The sequence below is a fragment of the Lissotriton helveticus genome, chromosome 10 (genome assembly GCF_964261635.1).
Source record: "Lissotriton helveticus chromosome 10, aLisHel1.1, whole genome shotgun sequence".
Lineage (NCBI taxonomy): Eukaryota > Metazoa > Chordata > Amphibia > Caudata > Salamandridae > Lissotriton > Lissotriton helveticus.
This window is the reverse complement of record NC_136071.1, coordinates 699,898,154-699,925,245: the sequence shown is the minus strand read 5'-3', so window position 1 is coordinate 699,925,245 and position 27,092 is coordinate 699,898,154.

Genomic DNA, 27,092 nt, shown 5'->3' with positions numbered 1-27,092 from the left:
TACCCATCGCTATGGATACCATCACCATCATTGCCATCTGCATTCCTGACCACTCAGTAGCAGCAAAGTATTGCATGTGGCTGACATATGCAAGACAGTGTGCTTAAGGCAAAGCAAACCACGTATTGCTCCCCAGACCAAGCCATACATGATTGCCATGCTCATTGTGTCACTGGACTCAAGGTATACCTCATCAGACTAAGTAGGCTGAAACCAGTCTGTGGTTGCGTGTGTTCCTGTATCAAGAGGTCAATCAGGTTGTGGATAGTTACCTTCAAATTAGGACAAAGACTGATTTACATAAGGACAACACCTGTCCAGAGGGACAACTGTCTTTAAAAGAAGACGACAAGCAGGAGGAGTAATTTCCTTCATCCTACTACACAAGAAGTAACTTCAATTGATTTCCCATCATCCATCTGCACAAGTAGTAACATCACTGGATTTTCCTTCATCCATTTGCACTGGAAGTGACAATACTAGATTCTCTATTGTCTATCTACACAGGAAGTGACGTGGCTGGATTTACCATCATGGATCTGCAGAGGAAGTGACATTACTTGAAGTTGTGTCATCCATCTGCACAGGAAGTGAAACCACTGGATTTATTCCCTACTGCGGTTTATGTTAATGAGTTTATTTCCTAATACGAGGTATGTTTAGGAGATTATGGTCTACTATGTTTAAGCTTATGAGGTTGGCGCAGAATATATTTCTCGCCTTATGTGATACTGTGAATGATATGATTTATGTTACAGGTTGATGCTGAGTATAGTGTCTGTCAGTAGTTACTGGTTGTGTTCTAAGTTCATGATAGATTCTTACTTTTACTATTTTTACCAAGTGATGATTCTGACAGTGGCCCACCTGGCCCTGTCATGTGTAAATAATCCCCTGTAAATATTGCCCAGTACCAGGTGGAACAGTGTATATTGTGTGATTACCATCTAATGTGTTTTATGATAATACAAAGGCTATTTTTATTTATAACCTTGTGTGGAGTTCCTTTTATGGTGTGCCTAGTATGTTGCTACTGTGTGTGTTGTGCAAATGCTTTACACATCGCCACCGGGATAAGCCTGACTGCTCGTGCCAAGCTACCAAGGGGGTGAGCAGGGGTAATCTTTGGCGTGTATGTCGTGTAACTCCCTTTCCCTGACTAGAGTGGTGGTCTCTGCCTGGCTTTGGCGCAAGCCTTAGCCAATCAGAGATCCCCATTTCTAACATCCAACATCAGCCCAACCACCACCCACCTCGACCAATGCCAACTCTGCAGCCAAGGAACTACACTGCTGGATCACCAACTGCGCAGACAAGCTTGCACCCTTCCGCACCACCGAGAATCAACACCCCCTGAAGGCCACCTGGTTCACCAAGGATCTCCGAAAAGCCAGACGCTCATGCAGACGTCTCGCAAAAACGATGGAGAAACAGCAAAACCTCGGAGGACGTGACCACCTACAAGAACCCCATGACAGAATACCACCAATGCATAAGATCCACAAAGAAGACCTTCATCTTGAACAAAATCCTCACCAACTCCAGCAACTCTAAGGAACTCTTCAACATCATCCAGCAATTCACCAAACTCCCCAGCGAAGCCATGGACATCCCTCCCTCCCAGGACCTCTGCAACTAGCTTGGCTCCTAATTCTACCAGAACATCGAGGCCCTCTATTACAACTTCAGCGAGCAGACTCCAGAAACTACCCTTCCCTCCTGTGATGACAGCTGGCCCACCATCACCACCTGGACCCCGGTCACCACTGAAGATACTGCCTCGGCCATGAAGAGCACTCACTCAGGAGGCCCCATGAACCACTGCCCTCCGCCCATCTTCCACAGAGCCACCGCCGCCATAGCGCCCCAGCTACGATGCACCATCAATGCCACCTTCGAATCCAGCACTTTCCGCGACTACTGGAAATGTGCAGAATTCAAGCCCCTCCTCAAGAAACCATCTGTAGACGCGATGGACCTCAAGAACTACCAACCCATCTCTCTCCTCCCCTTTGCAGTCACCAAGAAGATCGTCAAAGCGCAGCTGACAAACTTCATCGAAGAGAACTCCATCCTCAACCCCTCCCAATCCGGATTCAGCAGCAACCACAGCACTGAGACCAGCCTCCTCGCCGCCACAGACGACATCCACACACTCCCCGACCAAGGCCACACCTCAGCCTTCATCCTACTCAACCTTTATGCAGCCTTCTACACCGTCTCCCACCGCACCCTCGCAGCCAGACTCCACGACACCGGAATACAGTAAACCACCCTCAACTGGCTCCGCTCCTTCCTCGCCGGCAAAGGATCAGACTCCCGCCTTTCCTCTCCGAACACACAGAGATCAACTGCGGAGTACCACAAGAATCATCACTCAGTCCCACGCTCTTCAACATCTGCATGACCCCCCTCACCCGCCATCGTCAGACAGCATGGACTCAGCATTGTATCTTATGCCGACAACACCCAGCTCATCCTCTCCCTCACAAAGGACCCTGAAACCACCAGACTCAACTTCCAAGAAGGATTGAAAGATGTTGCAGCTTGGATGAGCAGCAGCTGTCTGAAGCTCTACTCGGAGAAGATAGAAGTCCTTGTCCTTGGACCCACTCCCTCAGCTTGAGACAATACTTGGTGGCCCACCGCCCTCGGCACCCCCCCACCCCCACGGACCACGTCCCGAACCTCAGCATCATATTCAACTTCTCCCTCAACATGACCCGACAGATCAACAATGTCGCCTCCACCTGCTTCAACACCCTCCGCATCCTCCGCAAGACCTTCAAGTAGATCCCCCCAAAGCCTGAACGACCGTCACCCATGCACTTATAACAAGCAGACTGGACTACGGAAATGCCCTCTATGCTGGAATCAACAAATCCCTGCTACGCAAACTCCAGACCATCCAGAACACCGCTGCCAGACTTGTCCTCTGCATCCCAAGCCATGAGCACATCACCCACCCCCTGCGAAACCTCCACTGGCTCCCCGTCGAGAAGAGAGTAGCCTTCAAGCTACTCACCCACGCCTACAAATCCCTCCACAACATCGGACCCAAAAACCTCAACGAAGAGTCTCCTTCCACGTACCCAAAAGGAACATCTGCTCCGCCGACCGTACCCTAGCAGAAGCCCTGCGCATCCACAGTACCGGAGCAGGTAGAAGAGCCTTCTCCTACATCATTGCCAAAGCCTGGACAAACTCCCAGTCAACATTGGACGCTCCCCTACTCTGCACACCTTTAGGAAGAGCCGCAAGACCTGGGTCTTCAGCTGAACCAGAGCTGCACCTCCCCCGTCCCCTCGTTCGCCTTGAAACCCTCATGGGTGTGTAGTGCGCTTTCATCCCCCTGTTTGATTGCCTGCCACAATGAACATAGCAGAAATAGAAACAGGCAGTGAGGCCATAGAAAGGCCTCCAAGAATGAATTAGAAGTACTACTTACAATAAACCTGGAAAAACACTGCCCCAGAGCAATCCAGCAGCAAATGCGCTTCGCTGAGACATTTCCATGCGAGCGTGACCAACCATTTCCATGCTGCCCAGAAATGTCGGCGAACACACCACACCTCCTCTGGTAACGTCAGCACCGAAGAAAGTGAAGACACGAAAAACGAGTTCAGCTTCAGCAGCCAAGCCGTGGACTCCTACAAACTTATCCTCAAAACTTCTTATCATTGGCAAGAGTGGACACACGAAAACAGGAGCATTGGTATACCCCCTCCAGATCCCTGCGCTCGGCCAATAAAGCCTTGCTATCAATCCCCCGTGTCCGTAGAGCTAGGTGGGGTGGCAGAGCCTTCTCAACTTTGGCCCCAAGGTTGTGGAACTCTCTGCCGTCTGATATTAAAACTCTTCCCTCAAAGCAAGCCTTTAGAAAGGCCCTTAAGACATGGCTATTTGCCATAGCCTATCCTTAGCTTTGGTTCTGCCTTTTGATTTTCTTTGTTAGGCGCCTTGATGCCCACGGGCTTAGTTGCGCGTTATAAATTTCATTTCATTTCATTTCATTTCAGTCTATTAAACAGCATATATAGTATAAGGAGTCCACTTCAGCATGGCGCACAGCTTGCAGCAAAACAAACAACTGCTGCAACTGCTAAACAGGCATGCTTTTAAAGGCTACTAAACACTTCAAAAAGTAAACATGCATCTGAACACAAACCAGAAAAGCATCTGCACGCACATGCATGCTTGAACGAACACATAGAACACTTTACTGGAATACCGCTCTCAAGCACCTGAAAACACAGTGGTGCACGAGATTGGTACAGAAGACAATACGTTAAAGGCACAGTACAACAGGTAGTGGTTGTGGATGTTGTTTTTGTGGTGGCTGTGGATGTACATTCAATAGTGTGTGATGTTATTGGTGTGTAATGATACATGTAAAAAAGGGCACACATTACCTACATATCTATTATGATACATTCCCAACATATGTGTGTAGCAAGTTAATGATGAGTAGTACTTACCTGTCTCCATACCACCATGTCCTCACGCCATCAGGACTCTTCTGTGTGGGCACTGCCAGCACAGCAGGAACATCTAAATCGGCTTGACAGAAGCCCACCTACCTGATGGCGATGGAGTACTGCTAGTCAGGAGACCACAGTGGGTACCTGTCGTCAGGGTTGGATTGGGATTAAAAATCGGCCCGGACATGCATAAAAAAATCGTCCCACATTTGCATAATGCCTTCCCTCAAATCACTACGTTCAGCTTAATTTTACATAAAAAGGGGTGGGGTAAAAAAATGCATGCATCAGTTTACACTAGTGAAACACACCTAAAAACAAGTGAGTCCACTTCTGCTCTGGCCCCCTGACCCGCTTAGTATGCCTACATTAATGGGAGGCCCCGTGAGAGAAAAGGGGTGGCACTTCTACCTGTTGCTGCTATATGGGAGATAATGAGTGCCCATCTCCCTCCAGAAAGGCCACTCAGACACCCACTGGGTCGCTGGCGGTATAGTCGAACAACAAAGGCACCGCCCAAATCGGCCCCCAGGCTGCTCAAAAGCAGCCCTCTGCTGGACCTCGGACCCCGGCCCCTCGGTCATTGCCCGTATGCCCCTGTTACCAATCCGACGCTGCCTGTCGTTTGCTGCAGCATCTAAAATACAGCGGGCGGACCACGGTCAGTATGACGGAGTACATGGAACCGCAGCCTCGGCGTTATGACTGTATTACCGCCCAGATCTAAATCAGGCCCTAGGTTTCCCCTCCAAATCTGTGAAAGAGGAGCAGACCAATGAACATGCCCCCCCCCCTCTGGAGGCCATGATGCGGAACACCCCTGCACCCACTGGTATTCCGCCATATGGCCTGCAAATACCATCCACACAGGCCGTTTCTAAGTGTGGCTTCTACCACCCTTCGTAGAGGTGCCGATACATTGCTGCACAGTCTGCAGAGGCCACACCGTTCACTCACAGCGTGGTTTCTTCTCCAATGTGAAGCCCCGCTGTTGCCGCAGGACCAGTTGTACCCCTTAATGCAGCCTCACCCTGCAGGGAAAACGTTTCCCTGCAGGGCGAGACTGTGACAAAGGCTTTTAATTGACAATTTCTGGAGATATTCAGTCTATAAGGAAAACACTAATCTGGCTGTGGAGCAATGAAGAAAGAGGAAATGCGTTTATTTGTAGAATTTTTTGACTATGGTAATAGCAAAAGCTGTCACTACATTTTTCGTAGTTTTCTAGGCAGAAGGAGAATTGCTGGTCTGCAGTTGTTTTAGCACTCATGGCGTTCACGCATCATTGGCATTACAGGATTACATGACTTTCCATGTTTATTTCATTTTATCAGTCACATAATTAAAAAATAGATTTTAAAATGTGACAGGAACATTCTAAAATTGATAGAATGTCTCAATCTAATCAAAATCGCTGTAATGCACTGGTTGATATATCTTTTTCAGACACCTCCATTAACTGAACCATGGAAATCTCTAGAGGAAACTCAGACCTCGATTAACAATTTTATAGGAGCTCATAAAACACCTCAAATAGCATATCACGATTTATGCATACCCATTATAATACCAGATTTGTGATGCGGGATTCCTGTCGCTGTGAATATGTCACTGAAGCAATCTGTAGTGTGCATAACTGTAAAAGTGAACATGAAGTCATTTAACCTGCTTTAACAGAATTGCCTAGTTCAGTTAAAAAAAATATTTAAACTGTGTGTCCTGGGGAAATATTTTGTCATATGATAAGATAGTGTGTGAGAACGCTATAAAATTGTTTAGGTTTCATGGTTATGTTTCTCAGTGGCACACTAAGGCCCACATTTTTGCGTGGGGCACTGATTCCATCTGGTAACTCTAGACCATATGTTGGAGATTGTGACATTTTTGCTAAGAATTTGGGAATTCTCCAAGGAACCCGTCAATTCCCGAACCTTTTCCATACCATTTTCTAGTTCCCTCCTGCTCCGAGCAGGCGGAAGTGTCAGTGGGAGTGCCGGTGAGGTTGAGAGTGTGGGTCAGTCTGGCAGGGTGTCGGGCAATCTTCAGCCTGCTGGGCGGCACTGTGTTCTACCCGTGTACTAATGCCAAGGTGGGACAGGGGCCAGGCAGGCTATGCGACTGATCGCTACTAATGCCACTGCGGTCTGGAATAAGTCCTGGTGTCTTCATGCCCAGAATTATCACACCCAGAGATAACAAATCCGATATTTCTTAGCCCAGAGACACTTGGGGCCTGATTTATGAAAAGTGACGCATCGCTGCGGGAAAACAGCGATGCGTCACTTTTCACTGTGCTCTCCTTGCGACACCAATGATGCGTCATATTTACAGTATGACGCATCATGCCGCAAGGAGTTACAGATACGTCACTATTTCTGACGTAACTGTATGGCGCAAAAGTGACGCATTGCTGGAGTGTGTCGCAAAAGTGACGCAACTCCAGCAATGTGTCCTTTCACATGGGGCAAGCCCCATGTGAAAGGACCTGCGTCAGTCTTACGCCTGCTGTGAGGCAGGCATAAGAAATTGACGCATTGGTGTCCTAGAAGTGGCGCAGTGAAATCTTATAGATTTCACTGCGTCACTTCTATGACCCTTTCTTGCGTCAGAACGCCCCCCCCTGCATACATTATACCTGGCGCAGGTATAATGTGGCGCAGGGGTTTACAAAGTGACGCATCTACCTAGATGCGTTACTTTGTAAATATGGTGCAACAAGGCACATTTTTTACGCTGCCGGTGCGTCAAGTGACGCACCGGCAGAGTAAAAATGATGCACGGCCTCATAAATGAGGCCCCTGGAATTGTGGATGGCCGATTTCAGCCAGAGTTGTCGCTCCTGCTTCGAGTTAAAATTCTGCCACTAGCAAAGATGGCTTTAACCTAGTCAAACAGAATGTTGCCTTACTTCTGCTATAACACCCATTACATCTTTTAGAATTAATGACACCATGAATTGATTGATTTGTTTTACATGAAAGACAAATAGGTCTGTTAAATCTTCATCTCTGTGCAGCACAGGATAGTTCTCACATATTTGACGAAAGTGGATATCATTGCGCTGAATACTGTACTTGGAAAGATTTGTTTGTTGCCATGGTCTCTGAACTTCTTTTCAGGCCATTGGTTTTAAGACTTACTTCCATTATCTGAGCAGATTATGTTCCTAACAATGAATTGCTATTTGCACAAAGACTATATATATTTACTAGCGGCCCGTCTCGACGTTGTCCGGGTATAAAATAGAATGTGTGCAATGGTTTGAATAGGTAAGGATAGTTTATTTCACAACCTGCGTGTCCCAAATTCAAAAGTGGCACCGCGATGCTGTGCGTGACCCAAATTCCTACCTCTGCATCCTTCAAAACCTGCGTGTCCCAAATTCAAAAGCGGCACCGCGATGCTGTGCGTGACCCAAATTCCTACCTCTGCATCCTTCAAAACTGCATGTCCCGAATTCAAAAGCGGCACCGCGATAATGTGCGTGTCCCACATTTCTGCCTCTGCATCTGATGATGAAGGTCGCCAACGTTCAGCGTGTGTGACTGCTGTCAAGTCCCTTGGATGACGGCGCCAACACCGCGTGAACGTCATACGTGATAGGACGCTATTCTCACGCCATACACGCCCACGCCCACCACAATGCTGAACGCGCATGCTGCAGGCGGCGTACTCTAGAACGCTATTCTCGCACACGCCCACCAAAATGCTGAACGCACACGCCCACCTCAGAGCTGGTGCTACTTCCAATGGACTACTTTATCCCACAACGTGCTTTGTCCCTTCCAAACAAAATTTTGCGCTGGAGTATAGCCTATGTCCATCTGCTTTGCCTCCCCTTTCCAATGCTGTATGTGGTGTTCCGGTTGGCGCAGTGGTTCCGGAACTTACCCGCCTCAAAGGTTTGGTCTCTCTCTTTATTATATTAGTATGGACTTCGAAATTTGTGTTCTTCACTTAGGCAGATTTTAATGTTTTATTCATTCCTTGTTGCTTTGCTAGACACATTGTACTACTTACCGCTTACCAGACTCCTGTGGGTGGGACACGTTTAAAAAAAACAAGTTTGTATTGTTGGAGTACGCAGTTTTCACATTTTTCTCTCACAAACTTCCTTTAATTTCCACTAGTGCTACAATTAATACATGTGTTTCGACAAGTTTTCTACATGTCAGTTTTCACAGTAAAATCGGGTAATATCGCCAGTATCCACGGAGACTCTAAGTTGCAACGGAAACGGTGTTACAGTTAACTTGCGACAAAACATCAGGTTAATTTTCGCTATCAACTGCCATTTATAAGGAAATATTGCCAGCTCGTAGATAAAAACTATGCAAGGGTATCTCTTAGTTTGGCCAGTCATCGAGATGTACCAAAGACTTCCGTTATAGAAATCATGGCCATGTTTATGACATTGTCACAAAGTGCACACAACAAGTCATCATCTTCCTGCTCTGTACTGCTGACAGGGAAAGGGCAGCGATGCACCATATTTAAAAGAATATGGCGCATTCCTACCTTTTCCCCTGTTCTGGTGTTGTTTTGGCTGCCTAGTTGGCACAAACCCTTGCACCATGGTACACGGGTGCCTGCATTGTAAGATGGATTTTTTTGTGCAGGAATGGGCTCCTTCCTGCACAAAAACAATCCCCTTGTGCATTTTCTTTTTTCTATGTGTGCTGCAGAGGAAAAAACATATTCCTCCTCGTTAAACCTCACCTAGGGAGGTGTAGGCTTTTGGCTCATTCCCAGGTCTACTACTTCTGGTAAATCTGGTAATGTGTCAAAATCCATGTTAGGATTCGTGCGTAGTCCTCTTTTTGTGGCCATGTTTGTGAAGCCCATGTGACTTGATGGGGGGAGTTATAAGCTGCCTTCTCCCTGTCCGCAGTGCTTGATATCTAGTCGTGTGGTTCCTGGTTTTGGGGCTAGGGACATTTGTATTTTGGGACACTGTGGCGGTAGTTCACGGGCTCGTGAGCTAGTTAACTCGTTTATTGGGCTCTTTGCTTGTTCCTTGCCATTCTTACCTTGCCCTTCGCCTCTTTCCGGTTGTTCGTCTTCCCTGGATGTGCTTTCCCTTCTAACTTGTTGTGTTTCCTTTTGATTTTGTTTAGTTTGAGCCTTTTAGCCCGGATGGGATTTGGGAGTAGCTGGGGCTCCGGCGCTCTCCTGAATTGAAGATAGTGGTCCGGCTGGATTACTTTCACAAACTTTGTGACTGTGGGCATAGCGGTATAAGCATTTCCACGTCTTTTTCGCCCTCTCCACATCGTTGTGCGGAGGTGGAGTAAAGTTCGGACGCTTCCGGGTCCAGCAGAAGCCGAGTTGGAAGCCGGCGATTTACAGCGTCTCCTCCCTGCACATATCCCCGTATTTCCCCTGAGTATAATCCCTGAACCTGGAAGGAGGTTTTTTCAGTCGTTATAACGACTTTTTCCTCCTATATTGTAGGCTCTGTGACTTCCAGAGCGTTTCTCCCGGTCCATCTTCCCCTCCCCTTTCCCTGCTTTGGCTGTCTTAACATCTTGACATTGAAGTTCTCCACAAGCCTTCGGATACAGCGCTTGCGGGTAAGGAGGTGTTGGGTTGTACTGGCATGGTCACATTAAGAGGCACTATGTTGTGTATGTAATACCATATGTGTTAGTTTGTAACTATTCCTGTTATTGTAGGTGCAGTCACGTGGAGATAAGAACACTGGTCATTGCAGTAGTCCTTAGAAGAACACCTGGGATCCCTTATTTGTCACTACCTTTTTCCCGCCCCCTGTCCGTTGCCCCTCTGCTGACTCATTGTATTACGTTTAGTGGGTCGCCTATGGGCAAGGGTAGTGGATCGGGTTGATCATCGCTCCTGCATTGTATGGGCACAGCTGGAAGGAACCAACAGAATATCAAGCCCACGTTATATTACATTGCCTGAGCGATGAACGAAGACTCGACAGGGGCTGTAGGTGGAACTGCTGCGGTTCCCACATTACAGGATGTGATGGGCGCATTAGCTGCCCTGCAAGACCAAATACACGATTTAAGGCAGGAAAATGTAGCCTTGAAACAGGAAGTCGGGGCTCTGATCAGTAGAGAGAAAGGACAGCATAGGGCTCAGGTTCCAGTTCTGCAGCCTGCAACCTTTCAATATGGTGGTGGGATGGGTCAGAGCTTGGGTAGTGGGGTACCTGTAGCAGTTACCGTGAATACACCTGTTCCAGTGCCTTTAGCTCCGCCCGAGAGATTTACTGGGGATAGCGATAAGTTTGGCACTTTCATGAACCAGTGCCAATTACACTTTATGTGTAAACCTACTGCTTTCCCCAATGATTCGGCCAAAGTAGCTGTTACGATATCATATTTGGCTGGTACTGCTACCCAATGGGCTATACCTTTAGTAGAGAGTGATGATCAGGTGTTGGCCAACTACCCTGCGTTCAAGGAATTAATGCATGGATTGTTTGCGAAACATGCTTTCATGCAGGCTAGTGAAGCGGAATTGTTGAAGTTGCGGCAGGGCAGACAGGATTTGCTGACGTATATTTCTACCTTTAATCGTCTTGTGTCCGAAACTCATTGGCCTGAGGATAAGAGGACCTCATTGTTCTATCAGGGTCTTTCTGAGGATCTTAAGGATGTGGTGTCACAAGTAGTGGATCCCCCGGTCGATTGTGCGGCTTTTATAGATCTTGTGGTCAAGCTAAACCATTGTCTGTCAGAGAGATGGGGGGAAAAAAGCCGCTTTCAGGCGTCTCGGGGGGGATATGTGAAATCGGACAATAAGACCACCGGTGATGCGAAGACGGGGCCTGAACCCATGGAAATCGGTGGGGTGAGAGGTCCGTTGTCTAGTGATGAAAAGAAACGACGCAGAGAATTGAACCTGTGTTTGTATTGTGGCTAGGGTGGACACTTTGCCAGGGAATGCCCAGTGAAGCCTTCTGGCGCCTCATACAGTAAGAAGATAGCATGTTTGTATCATGAGAGAGGTGTTGAGAGCAAGGAGAGAAAGTATGAGGTACTTGGAGCCATAGATCGGGCGCCGAGGCACTTCATTATTAACGCCCATTTGTTGCTCTTTGGGGACAATAGGGTGTCAGTGTCGGTGTTATTGGATTCCGGGGCTACAGGGAACTTCCTTGACATCGCGCTTGCGGAGAAATTGAGGATTCCCTGTTGTGTGAAGGACCAGCCAGAGCCAGTGAGGGCGATAGACGGTACGGAATTAACGTCAGGGTCTATTACTAGGCGGACTGTGCCTTTGTGTCTGGTGTGCGAGAACGGACACTCAGAGATGGTGTGTTTTGATTTAATAGATGCCCCTTCCTTTGGTTTGGTATTGGGTGTGCCTTGGCTGCAGGAGCACAATCCCAGGATTGATTGGGTGCAACGGTTAGGGTCTCTGGATTCACCTCATTGCTTGAAGCATTGTTATCAAGAGGCAGGTGAGAAGGCGTTATCATTGTCCTGTGCCGTAACTGACGCGGGTGTGGTACCATCACAGTTCGAGGCATATAAGGAAGTGTTCGATATAGACCAGGCGCAAGCTCTTCCCCCTCACAGGTCTTTTGACTGTAAGATCGATCTGATACCAGGTGCTCCACTCCCCTGTAGTCGGGTGTATGCTCTCTCAGAACCCGAGGAGATGCATCTCAAGGGATACCTTGATGAGATGTTGCGATTGGGGTTCATTCGTCCCTCCTGTTCGCCAGTATCATCCGCGATCTTTTTCATTCCAAAAAAGGAAGGCACATTGCGGGCATGTGTGGACTACAGAACATTGAACAAAGCCACAGTAAAAAACAAATACCCGCTTCCACTCATTCCCGTGTTGTTAGATCAACTCCGCAAGGCAACAGTGTTCACCAAGTTGGACTTGCGGGGTGCTTACCATCTCGTGCGTGTTCGCTCCGGGGATGAGTGGAAGACGGCGTTTAAGACCAAACATGGCCTGTATGAATATTGTGTAATGCCGTTCGGATTATGCAATGCGCCGGCGGCCTTCCAGTTTTTTATTAATGAGGTGCTTCGGGAGTATCTGGATAGGAGTGTCATCGTATATCTAGATGACATCTTAATCTTCTCGGAGACAGGGTCTGATCATCATCAGCATGTGACACAAGTGCTGCAGAAATTGCGAGATCATCATCTATATGCAAAGTTAACGAAGTGTCAGTTCAGCACCCCTCAGGTGGAATTCTTGGGGTTTATTGTCTCGGCGGGTGGTGTCCGGATGGATCCAAGAAAGATCGAGGCCATTATCACCTGGCCTGTTCCAACATCGGTCAAACACATACAGGTTCTGTTGGGATTCGCCAATTTTTATAGGCGTTTTATTTCCCATTTCTCTGATATTGTGGCTCCCTTGACTCGGTTATTGAGGAAGGGGATTCCTTTTGTCTGGTCCTCTGAGGCACAGGAGGCCTTTCAGCGGTTGTTGGAGAAGTTTACGTCGGCGCCTGTATTGGTTCATCCTGATCCTGCCCTGCCGTTTTTTGTGGAGACAGATGCCTCGTTGTGTGCTGTGGGTGGGGTGTTGTCCCAAAGAGACCTTGAGAACGGTTGCATGCATCCCATTGCCTATTTCTCTAAGACCTTGCTGCCAGCGGAGCGCAATTACACCGTGGCTGAAAGAGAGCTGTTGGCAGTGAAGTTGTCTTTTGAGGAATGGAGGCATTATTTGTGGGGGGCCCGACATACCATCACGATTTACACGGATCACAAAAATTTGGAGTTCTTTCGTTCTGCACGTGCTTTGACACCTCGCCAGATGTGTTGGGTACTTTTCTTCAATGAATTTGATTTCGTCATCACGTATAGGCCCGCAGCACAGCAGGTTAAATCTGACGCCCTATCCCGCATCCACGTAGATTCAAAGGAACTGGGACAGGGAAAGGAAGATAGACCCATGATTCCTTGTGACAGGCTTATAGGGGTGGTGGCAATGGAGGATTTTCCATCTTTGGTGAGGGATCGGCTACGTCAGGTGGATTTGGCCCCATGGTTGTCATTACCTCATGTTACGGTCCAGGATGGGTTGCTGTACTTTGAGGGTAGGATGTTTGTTCCCCCTACATTGAGAGAAAAGATACTGGAGTGGTGTCATTCGTCTGCTCTGGCAGCACATCCTGGGGTACCAAAGACAAAGGAGATGTGTATGCGGTGGTTTTGGTGGGAGACGTTGGCTCAGGATATCCAGGGTTATGTGGCAGCTTGCCTGGTTTGTGCCATCAGCAAGCCCACTCACTGTAAACCGTCAGGGTTGTTGCGTCCATTGGAGGTCCCTCCCGCTCCATGGCATACCATTAGTATGGATTTTGTGACCGAGCTTCCATCTGTTTCCGGTTTCACCGCTATTCTTGTAGTAGTTGATCTATTCACACAAATGTCGCATTTCATCCCGCTTCCCAAGCTCCCGACGGCCAGAGAGATGGCTTTGGTGTTTATGTCCTCCATTGTGCGGATACATGGGCTGCCCTCTGCGGTAGTGACAGATCGGGGGGCTCAGTTTGTGTCCCATTTTTGGACTGAGTTGTGCTCCGTGCTAAGGGTGGAGATTAGATTGTCTTCTGCTTATCATCCGCAATCTGATGGACAGACTGAGCGCACTAACCAGACCATGGAGCAATATCTCAGGTGTTAGTGTCTTCCCTGGCGTGTGATTGGGTTACGGCTCTGCCCATAGCGGAATTTGCGTATAATAACAGCTTGCATTCCGCTCTGGGTATGACTCCCTTCTTTTGCTCGCTGGGTTACCATCCTAGGGCACTGGTTATTCAACCGACGGGGCGAGTACCAGCCATAGATGATGTGTGTAAGCGGCTGAGTGATATTTGGGGTGTTGCCCGGGTACAGTTGCTGGCGGCTAAGGCTTGCATGAAAGAACAGGCTGATAAACACAGGGCACCAGCGCCTATCTATCATGTGGGTGAGCAGGTATGGTTGGCCACTAGGAACCTCAGACTCGGTGGGTCCCGTAAATTACAGCCTAGATATGTGGGTCCTTTTCCGATAGTTCAGGTTATTAATCCCGTGGCCATGAAACTCGACCTGCCCGATGAATATAGGGTTCACCCTGTGTTTCACACGTCCTTGTTGAAGCCCTATGTGCCCTCTACCCAGGTGTTACCCCCACCCCCCCCCTTTGGTTGTGGATGGTCATGAGGAATTCGAGGTCCGGGCTATCCTGGATTCCAAAAGAAGGAGGGGTCGCTTGTTTTATCTGGTTGACTGGAAAGGTTATGCCCCGGAAGATCGTACCTGGGAACCGGCTGGGGGGGTTCATTCTCCCCGGTTGGTTCGTTTATTCCATCGCCAGCATCCTTCCAAGCCTCGCCCGGTGGGGAGGGTTGTTGGGGGGGGGTACTGTTAGGATTCGTGCGTAGTCCTCTTTTTGTGGCCATGTTTGTCAAGCCCATGTGACTTGATGGGGGGAGTTATAAGCTGCCTTCTCCCTGTCCTCAGTGCTTGATATCTAGTCGTGTGGTTCCTGGTTTTGGGGCTAGGGACATTTGTATTTTGGGACACTGTGGCGGTAGTTCACGGGCTCGTGAGCTAGTTAACTCGTTTATTGGGCTCTTTGCTTGTTCCTTGCCCTTCTTACCTTGCCCTTCGCCTCTTTCCGGTTGTTCGTCTTCCCTGGATGTGCTTTCCCTTCTACCTTGTTGTGTTTCCTTTTGATTTTGTTTAGTTTGAGCCTTTTAGCCCGGATGGGATTTGGGAGTAGCTGGGGCTCTGGCGCTCTCCTGAATTGAAGATAGTGGTCCGGCTGGATTACTTTCACAAACTTTGTGACTGTGGGCATAGTGGTATACGCATTTCCGCATCTTTTCCGCCCTCTCCACATCGTTGTGCGGAGGTGGAGTAAAGTTCGGATGCTTCCGGGTCCAGCAGAAGCCGAGTTGGAAGCCGGCGATTTACAGCGTCTCCTCCCTGCACATATCCCCGTATTTCCCCTGAGTATAATCCCTGAACCTGGAAGGAGGTTTTTTCAGTCGTTATAACGACTTTTTCCTCCTATATTGTAGGCTCTGTGACTTCCAGAGCGTTTCTCCTGGTCCATCTTCCCCTCCCCTTTCCCTGCTTTGGCTGTCTTAACATCTTGACATTGAAGTTCTCCACAAGCCTTCGGATACAGCGCTTGCGGGTAAGGAGGTGTTGGGTTGTACTGGCATGGTCACATTAAGAGGCACTATGTTGTGTATGTAATACCATATGTGTTAGTTTGTAACTATTCCTGTTATTGTAGGTGCAGTCACGTGGAGATAAGAACACTGGTCATTGCAGTAGTCCTTAGAAGAACACCTCGGATCCCTTATTTGTCACTACCCTTTTCCCGCCCCCTGTCCGTTGCCCCTCTGCTGACTCATTGTATTACGTTTAGTGGGTCGCTTATGGGCAAGGGTAGTGGATCGGGTTGATCATCGCTCCTGCATTGTATGGGCACAGCTGGAAGGAACCAACATCCTAGAAGTGGCGTCAGAACGCCCCCCCCTGCATACATTATACCTGGCGCAGGTATAATGTGGCGCAGGGGTTTACAAAGTGACGCATCTACCTAGATGCGTTACTTTGTAAATATGGTGCAACAAGGCACATTTTTTACGCTGCTGGTGCGTCAAGTGACGCACCGGCAGAGTAAAAGTGATGCACGGCCTCATAAATGAGGCCCCTGGAATTGTGGATGGCCGATTTCAGCCAGAGTTGTCGCTCCTGCTTCGAGTTAAAATTCTGCCACTAGCAAAGATGGCTTTAACCTAGTCAAACAGAATGTTGCCTTACTTCTGCTATAACACCCATTACATGTTTTAGAATTAATGACACCATGAATTGATTGATTTGTTTTACATGAAAGACAAATAGGTCTGTTAAATCTTCATCTCTGTGCAGCACAGGTTAGTTATCACATATTTGACGAAAGTGGATATCATTGCGCTGAATACTGTACTTGGAAAGATTAGTTTGTTGCCATGGTCTCTGAACTTCTTTTCAGGCCATTGGTTTTAAGACTTACTTCCATTATCTGAGCAGATTATGTTCCTAACAATGAATTGCTATTTGCACAAAGACTATATATATTTACTAGCGGCCCGTCTCGACGTTGTCCGGGTATAAAATAGAATGTGTGTAATGGTTTGAATAGGTAAGGATAGTTTATTTCACAACCTGCGTGTCCCAAATTCAAAAGTGGCACCGCGATGCTGTGCGTGACCCAAATTCCTACCTCTGCATCCTTCAAAACCTGCGTGTCCCAAATTCAAAAGCGGCACCGCGATGCTGTGCGTGACCCAAATTCCCACCTCTGCATCCTTCAAAACTGCATGTCCCGAATTCAAAAGCGGCACCGCGATAATGTGCGTGTCCCACATTTCTGCCTCTGCATCTGATGATGAAGGTCGCCAACGTTCAGCGTGTGTGACTGCTGTCAAGTCCCTTGGATGACGGCGCCAACACCGCGTGAACGTCATACGTGATAGGACGCTATTCTCACGCCATACATGCCCACGCCCACCACAATGCTGAACGCACATGCTGCAGGCGGCGTACTCTAGAATGCTATTCTCGCACACGCCCACCACAATGCTGAACGCACACGCCCACCTCAGAGCTGGTGCTACTTCCAATGGACTACTTTATCCCACAACGTGCTTTGTCCCTTCCAAACTAAATTTTGCGCTGGAGTATAGCCTATGTCCATCTGCTTTGCCTCCCCTTTCCAATGCTGTATGTGGTGTTCCGGTTGGCGCAGTGGTTCTGGAGCTTACCCGCCTCAAAGGTTTGGTCTCTCTCTTTATTATATTAGTATGGACTTCGAAATTTGTGTTCTTCACGTAGGCAGATTTTAATGTTTTATTCATTCCTTGTTGCTTTGCTAGACACATTGTACTACTTACCGCTTACCAGACTCCTGTGGGTGGGACACGTTTAAAAAAAACAAGTTTGTATTGTTGGAGTACGCAGTTTTCACATTTTTCTCTCACAAACTTCCTTTAATTTTCACTAGTGCTACAATTAATACATGTGTTTCGACAAGTTTTCTACATGTCAGTTTTCACAGTAAAATCGGGTATTTTCGCGTCCCATTTAAAAAAAGAAATATCGCCAGTATCCACGGAGACTCTAAGTTGCAACGGAAACGGTGTTACAGTTAACTTGCGACAAAACATCAGGTTAATTTTCGCTATCAACTGCCATTTATAAGGAAATATTGCCAGCTCGTAGATAAAAACTATGCAAGGGTATCTCTTAGTTTGGCCAGTCATCGAGATGTACCAAAGACTTCCGTTATAGAAATCATGGCCATGTTTATGACATTGTCACAAAGTGCACACAACAAGTCATCATCTTCCTGCTCTGTACTGCTGACAGGGAAAGGGCAGCGATGCACCATATTTAAAAGAATATGGCGCATTCCTGCCTTTTCCCCTGTTCTGGTGTTGTTTTGGCTGCCTAGTTGGCACAAACCCTTGCACCATGGTACACGGGTGCCTGCATTGTAAGATGGATTTTTTTGTGCAGGAATGGGCTCCTTCCTGCACAAAAACAATCCCCTTGTGCATTTTCTTTTTTCTATGTGTGCTGCAGAGGAAAAAACATATTCCTCCTCGTTAAACCTCACCTAGGGAGGTGTAGGCTTTTGGCTCATTCCCAGGTCTACTACTTCTGGTAAATCTGGTAATGTGTCAAAATCAATGTATGTTGCATTGGAACACTAACACAACACTCATGGAATGCTTCCCTGACACAGAGTAAGGCAAAAGCAGTGATTTGGGCTGCGTTGCTTTACCTGAGATTTATGAAGTCACTTAGGGCCATGGCCTTGCGTGGCTTCATAAATTTCATTTTTGTGTTGCTTCCGGCTTGCACCATGATGTTTGGTGAAAGAGTGACGCAACGAAGGTCATAAATTTGGCCCCCAGATTTTCAAATACTTTGCTTCAGATTTGTTATTTTTTTAACACAGATCTGACACAAAGTGTTGGGTTGGTATTTTTCAATCCAACTCCAATCACGATTGGTGTTGGATTGCAACCTAAAGTAAACAAAGCAGTGGCACAACTTCACTTGCTGTGCTGTTTAGCATGACTTATTTGTAAACCTGGGACCAAGTAATTATATGTGCGTTTTGTGTTTTTCGATACTACCCTCATGGGCATATTTGCTGCTAAGATCAACTATTGTAATTGGTATCCAGAGAAGCAAATATGTTTTGTGCTGTAAATAATGGATATTGGTATAGCTTAGTGATGTTCCATGTTACCTGGAACCATTTATCAACACAAACTTCCATTCTGCGCTTAACTTGCCATGTCTTTTCATTTCAGTGTATTTCAATTCTCATTTCTCAGGGCTTTTCGTGAAGGTATATTTTATTGCCTTACAAGCTATTTCAATATATGCTTCACCGCACGTAAAAGCTTCCGAGTATTATTATACCTCTTATAAATGAATGTCTTCCTGCGATTCAATGGTTTCAGGACAAGACACACTACCTTTCATTTCTTTGAATGCTTTTCTACGCAGTTTTTTGCGCAACTCCCAGCATCATTTCGTCATGTGTCTTCTTACCATGGTACTTTTGAGTTATTTTATCTCATTACATTTTTTTTCTACATACAAATTCAAATTATTCTTCAATCCAACCACTTATAACTTACAGCTGTGGCTCTTTGCTTTCCAATTTTCAAATGAATGTGCCCATTCCAGGTGGCATGAAATCAATGGAGATTGTCATTGTGTGTAAGGCTATGTGGTATAAATCTAATCTCTGTTGTCAGTGCTTTATTTTATGATAGACAAATTACTAAAACGACATTTTAGAATTAGGCTACCCAAATAAACTTGATTCCGTAGGCATTTGTAATTTGACAAAGTTGCTCACGAATTTTCCCATTAGTGACTCAGTGAACCTTTTATCATTGTTATTGCCTTTAAAATTTTCACATTCAACATATCAACTTATTGTAGCTGCATAACAACCTTGACAACATATATGAAGACTTTGAAAGTGCAGTACCTCATGTCACTCGAGCCCCTAGCCCTCCATGTTCTGCTGAGGGTTGGGAAAAGAAAAGCTAGAAAAACTTTCAAAGTGTGGATGCTGACTAGGCCTGAGAGAAATTGCAGTTACACGGTGTAATTTGCGGAATTTTGCGCAATCAAATGTATGCCTAATTACATCATTATGTCACATCATGCAACAGGACTCTAGTTTAGAGAGAATTATATTTCAAGATGTAGGAAAGCAGCGTGATCAGCACAAATGCGAGCATCATCTTCGTAATGCAAGCAGCAGTTCCTTTACCAGGGCGGTCAGCAAACATTTGAGGTAGATTATTCACCCAAGTGGACTATTCAGGTGATTATTGAGCCTGAAATGACAAAACTGAACATAGAGAGGAGATCTTTAATCGCAAGCGGCCAGGCTATCAACTTGATATTGCACTGTTGAGTTTGATTCTTACCCGACCAGGTAACTTTTTGAGTGCAAAACACATTTTTCCTGGAAGAAAGTCCCATAGCTAATGCGAGGTTAATGTGCATAAAATAGCTGCTTCCTCTTCCTGAAGACTTCTCCCTCTGCTTTGTCCAACCCTTAGTCATTTTGGATTTGAATTTTGGAGAAGAAGCATCACTCTCTGCAATCTCTGCCAATCAACACCTTTCGAATGTTAAAAAGTTTGATTTTCTTTTAATGGAAGGCAGGTACCACTATTTTGGTTCCTTTTTTGTTTTGTTTTCTTTCTGCTTGTTAATGGTGTGTCTGGAGTTGGGTGTAAGGGCCCTTGTGAGATTAAGGGGCATATCATCAAGGCCATGCGATAATTATCACTCAGCGCTCTTAGCGTGAGGATAATTATTGCTGCCCAACTCTGAATTTTATCGCGGAGATAGCGTGCCATCAGCAACGCTTATCTCCAAAAGCAATAAAATTCAGAGCGCAAGCTGCCAATTGTGCGATTATGGCTGGAAATACAGCGATAATCGCACAAGGTTTGGCGAAAGCTTGCTGATAGGGCAAGACATACTTAGCCATGATATCCACCTTACATAGAATATCATGGCTAAGTCAGTTTTGAAGCAGGCGTAAGGAAAGAAGCGATAACAGAGGTTATCGCTACTCTGCTTGTCGCTCTGCAGGTTAGCGTGACCATTGATAATTGGAGAAATGTCGCTTAGAGACATTTCTCCAGTTATGTCAGAGCAGGAACACCCACTTTGCATCTCATTAGAGATGCAAAGATGGGCGTTAGGGGAAAGGGCGATAATGCAAGGATTCACACGATAGCGTGACCTTGCTGATAAGGCAATACAATTATCGCCGTTTTCCGTCCGAAAACAGACGCTAAAATGGCGATAAGTTTATCCCTGGGGCTTGATGATAGGCCCCTAAGTTATTTTAAGAGATAAAGTTTGCAAAGTTTTGGGATTGTGTAGGACTAGTGTTAATAATACATTTTACCCATTTCTTTGTGAATTTTGTACAGATTTGTCAATACCTTTACTGTGACGCTTTTTTTACTGCCTGAGGCCTAGTCTACCCTGCAGTAGATCTTGGTCCAAAGCTCTCATTTCACCAACTGGCAGTAGTCCCGGTCCAAGGCTGTCATCTCATTGACTGGCAGTACTTTCCCGGTACAAGGCTTTCATCTCACTGACTGGCAGTGCTTTCCTGATCCAAGGCTGTGATCTCACAGGGTCAGACTGATTTGCATATGGCCATGTCTGAACTGGGGTGGCAGAGTGGGCTAAAGAATGGTGATGGATTAAACACATATCTGTTGACTGGGTGTGAGTGTTTGATTGGTTCAGATGCTCCGTCCATCACCACCCCCTTTTGTACCGCTTTGTTCGCCATAAGTTGGCAGGGTATGCTCAGACGGGAGTCCCTTGCAAACTTTGCCACTGGATTCAAGCAAGCCTAGCTGAAGACGGCTGAAATGCCAGAAACCGGTCCTAGGAAGCTTGTTTCCGGTCCAGGGAAGGCATGGCTTGGCAGTTCGGGCTGGACTGTTCCCATGAGGCACAGGGTGAGACTGATTTGCATATGGCCATGTATGAACTGGGGTGGCAGAGTGGGCTAAAGAACGGTGATGGATTAAACCGAGATCTGTTGACTGGGTGTGAGTGTTTGATTGGTTCAGATGCTCCGTCCATCACCACCCCCTTTTGTACCGCTTTGTTTGCCATAAGTTGGCAGGGTATGCTCAGACGTGAGTCCCTTGCTCACTTTGCCACTGGATTCAAGCAAGCCTGGCTGAAGACGGCTGAAATGCCAGAAACCGGTCCTAGAAGCTTGTTTCCGGTCCAGGGAAGGCATGACTTGGCAGTTCGGGCTGAACTGTTCCCATGAGGCACAGGGTCAGACTGATTTGCATATGGCCATGTCTGAACTGGGGTGGCAGAGTGGGCTAAAGAACGGTGATGCATTAAACCCAGATCTGTTGACTGGGTGTGAGTGTTTGATTGGTTCAGATGCTCCATCCATAACCACCCCCTTTTGTATTGCTGTGATCTCACCGACTGGCAGTGTGTTCTTAGTCTGAGGCTGTCATGTCAGTGGGGGGCAAGGGAGAGGTTCTTTCTCAGTTGAAGGGTTATGGGTATACTTTCTTTGGTATAAGCCATCATATGTAAAAGTTGTATTTCATACTCAGTACTGGTCCTGGCCACATTGGGGAGTATTTGAAGTCACACACACTCATTTCAACTAACTTTTGCGTTTGTAGACAATATTTGAAAAGTGATAGGTTTTTATAACTCTGATAGTGCTGTGTGCCATGGATGTAGCTTTAAGGCACTAGGACAAAAGGTAACAGATATTAGTCAGATAGCTGAACTAAGTAAAAACACAGGAGGGGAGCTTAGGATACTGACACCACGTACAACATGCCACTAAGAAGCCAGAAACTGTAAGAGGGAGAATAAGGGTTGTGTAAGGTGAATAGGTTACGAGAAGAGGAAATAACATTTAGCTAAACTTATAAAATGGCGCAGCAACTCCAAATAGGTAACTTTCAAATGTTTCTTTGATGTCATAATTTTGGGCAGATCCTTTAGGTGTGCTGGCAACGTGGGTCAACATCAAGCTACCCTTGTTCCTATAAGGTGCCATGAAAATGCACGCAGTCCCATGGGTCACCCTGTGAGAAACCACCAAGCAGCTTATTGGGGCAATCGCAAAGTCCGCCCTTCTTCATCAGGCATTCCTGTAAAAGCCTTCAAACCATGCAGGCCACTGAAACAACAAATTAGCTGGGGAGGGGGCAGTTCATTCACTTTATTTATCTATTTTTGTTGACTTGCTTGACGCCACATGTTCCCATATGACAGCTCCTTGGCGCAGAGGTGACTCACCCAGCTGATGGCAATCCAGACCAAGCAGGTGAAAAAAGAGCATGCCATTTGTTAAGTTTAGAAATGTGGGCACAGGATTCACTGCCAGAAAAGAAGCACATATTCAAAGAGCTAAAAATGCATAACGGGGCACTGGTCGAGGCTCGCAACCTTTTCTATCTGTGCTCCGACTGAGAGAGAGAGGGAGGCTTGCTAAGCAGTCATTGTGAAAGTAGCCCATTGTGCACATATTTTACATCATTATTGGGCATGTACGAAAATGATACCACGTTGATGTGTTTTTTAAATATATAGGGAGTGCTCTTTTTTGGTTTACTTTGCCTTGTGTTAGCTGGCGCCTTTACGCTGCAATTGGACAGCTCCAGCACACGATTGCATGTTGTGGAGCTTGAAATATGCCCCGTGTTGCGCTCTCGATGCAACCTTAAGATGAGAAAATCACTCATTCCACAATTCAAAATTGTGCATCTATTTGTGATATAATTGGGGCATAATTTGAGCCATGGTAAATGTAATAGACAGAATGCAGCCGGCACTTTAACAATAAAGATTTACTACTAGGGAACAGTGTGGGGGGCACAATTTGGCTTACCTACCAGTAGCTCAAAGGTGTTTGTTATAAATATAAATGCCTTTCAGTTCTGTATTTCTCTTATACCACTTGCTGGCTTTAAAGGCAGAGGTCAAGTGTAAGGCTGTGGCTTCTGACAAATTGCTGTTTTTTTAACATGGGGATTGGTGTTTACAAACTCGTCTCACTTTGCAGTCAGAGAAGTGAATCGTAACAGGCTTGCTGTGGTACAGAGACTGTGGAAGGAAAGGCTAGGATGTCCTTTTTTGTAACTCACAACACAGTGTGAAATAAATACCTGTAAATAAACTGTAAAATTGACCCTTAGTTCTAAAAGGTTAGTGAAGCACTGCTCTAGAGATAGCTGTCTCTCTGATTTCTCTCTTAGATTTCACTGTTTTTCGATTCCTGTCTTCCGCGCTGTTGTTTCTCTTTTCGCTCTCACTTCTCTCTTTCTGTAAGCATACATGTCTCTCTCTATATGGAGTGAGTTATCAATGAAGGAATGGCGCCCAGACCAGTGGGACACCGTCAAGCATAATGGGGCATATTAGCAAGGGCTATATCGCCGCTTTAGCTGGACTTTTTCCTGCTAAAGCGGCGATATTTTTATCGCCCTATTAGCAAGCTGTTGCTAACAGCAGTTAGCAACAGCTTTTAGGCGATAGCCACAGGTTTGGGACCCGCTTTGCATGTCAGCGATATTTATCGCTAATGACATGCAAAGTGGGCGTACCCAAACTGTTAGCGACTGAAAACATTCGCTAACACAGCTATCGTCTATTAGCAAGGCAGGCAAAGCGATAAAAAAATTCACGCTAAGCGCGATTATCGCTAGAATCTAACGCCTACTAAAAGGTTGACTTACCTGTATAGTCAATGGAGGTGGATTATCACATTAAGGCCCCATTGGCGTTAATGCGAGAATATTGCTGAATTCCCAGCGATATTCTTGCATTTCACCACTATCGCTGGATATTTTAGCACAATGGAGAAAAACGTTTCTAATAGCAGGTTTTCTCAGCTAAAATATCCAGCGATAGGCAGCGATAAACAAAAAAATGCGCTAAGAGCATTTTGCAATAAATATTGCTACTCCTTGCTAATATGCCCCTATGAACTCCGATGTTTGGAGTAAGTTATCGATACAGGAATGATGCACAGACCATGGGGACACATACTATAAACTCTGATGTTAGGAGTGAGTTATAGATGAAGGAATGGTATCCAGACCACTGGGATACGAACCATGAACGTCCTCGTCATTTATTCAAATGCCTGTCATAAGCAGCGTTGAGCCTCTTGTCCAGGGTCACACATCGGATGGGGCCTCCCCAGTCTATATTTGTGATTCTCCCTGATAAAAGTTGCTGAGGTTTTTCAGTATCCACCTCACAAGTTGCATTTTTACAAAAGCCCATTCCTAGTAATAAATGCATCTAGCGCCAACTCCCCCCTGTTTATGAATATATTTGGGATTCTTTCTGGCCCTTGCCAGTGCCCTGAACTCACTTTTTATTAATATTCCTCGTCATATCACTTTCAGCCCTAGAATCCACTTGAGTGGCTGCCAGAGAGCCTTGCCTTCCCGACAAAAGCTGTGTCATCGTTGCCCTAAAATATAATGGAGCTCCGGGCTCCAGGCCTTCGCACCTCACATGGGGGCCCAATAAAAAGTAGTTTTTTTTAATCAGATTTATGTCCTCGGAGGGACACGTGCATCGACAAACAGCCCTGCCCAATTCCTAGATTACACTGGGCGTGTTTTATGAGCTCTCGCGCTTGTCCAAAATCCCTGAAAATGAAGGTTGAAAAATTTTATAGTAGCGTCCTGATGTCAGTCCTCTATAGATAACTCATTCCAAAGCAGGTAGGGGTCAGTACTTGAAAACGGGCTCCCCGGAAATGCAGGAATAGCGCCTAGTGCAGTCCCGCCGGTCTCCCATTATTATAGTAATAAATTCATCTTGCGCCAACTCTCCCCTGTTTATGAACGTATTTGGGACTCTTTCTGGCCCTGGCCAGTGCGCTGTACTCACTTTTTAGGTCTCGGACAAGGCAGCGCATGCGCTGTCTCGTCTGAGAGAGGCTGTATACAGTATAGTGGGGGAAGCTCAACCCACTTTCCAGCCTTATATTGTATTGGCTTGAATGAAAATTCCTGCATTCTCATTGGTGCTTGGCTTTTTAATCCCGCCTCCTGACGGCCATGTCGTCATTTTTATCCTTACGAGGCTATCAGCCCCTTTTCTAGAAAAACTGTTTTGTTCCCGTTCCTCTCCTCATTCCCTCCTGTAGTCTGTCACTTATTACACCACAACCACCCCCACCCCCACCTCCTGCCGTTAGTGCCTTTTTTTACCCCTGCACGTCTGTGTAAAATGCAATAGGGCTCGCGTAAATACGAGCCCAATTGCATTTTCAGTGCTTGTTTGCCGTCTCATTGGTGGGCGAATTGGCACTCTTTGTCTCCCATGAGCACAATGCCTTACATTGTGCGCATGCGAGACAAAGAGAGGCAGAGACAGCACAAGCAGTGAAGCAGGACGAGGTGAAGTGCGGCCGGATTAGCTGTCATCTAATTACAGGCAGATTTAAATACAGATGGGCGGAAGGGCACAGATTATAATATTTTTAGAGGCAGGCGCACATGCATGTTCTCCCAGAAGGCTCCGTGGGCCAAGGGTGCGTGTTTCCCTCATGATGGCAATCGCGTGGCCATGTTCTTCTCCGAGCGGCCAGCAGGGGGAAGTAGGTGCTCTGCAGCTCTGGGAGCGCGAAAGTTCAGGCTCAGTGATGCGGAACTTCTCATCTCGAGGGCCCGAAGGACCAGGGTGTTGGAGCAGGTACACAAGGACTTACCAGGGAAGAAAGGGGTGCTGGTATAGGGTGTGGGGCATCTTGCTTCTAGAAGTGTGAGGGTCAGGGGTACATAGAATTAATCTCTCGGGCACAAGAGATACAGGGGAGTGGCACAAGCGAAGGAACGAATTTCATCATTGGACCTCCATAGCTCTGTGGTTTGTGAAACGGGTGCCGGACTGCCTCTGCAAAAGCATGGCTCAGTGGACTGGCGTAGGGGGTCTCAGCATTTCACCTCTTGGACTTTATGATTACAACTGTACAGATATTTTCTGGGGGCATTCTGGGCATTGGAAACAGCAGCCTTTCTGAGTACTTCTGGGTAAGTATAACAGGCGACATCCCCCAGAATGAGTGAATCAATTAATGGTGCCTCTGGGACTCAATGGCATCTACTTCTCCCCTTCTTTCTTTCCTCTTACCACCTCCTGCACTCTGCTGAAGTTTTACTGTTTGCCTTCTCGTCTTGTTGTTCTTCTATCGATGTATCATCCCTCACCTGTCTTATAGTTATTCCTTCCCGGCCCTCCCCATTCTCTACCCTAGAGTGCCCCTCCCCACCCACAACCTTCTCCACTGCTTTCTAATGAATTTTTATTGTTTACTTTCTCATCCTATTGTTATCCTTTCAAAGCATAACACGATCTAGTGTTATGTTTTTATGTAAAGCGCCTACAAGCCTCTGGGTGCTAGTGCGCTGCATGTGGATGCTAAATGAATAGTAAGTATACGCTTTAGGGGCAGGCGCAAGAAGACAAGACATTTTCAGAACTACAAGACCCAGAGGACAGACACAGTCACACAAACTCGCCTCTGGAGGCGGGTGGCTAA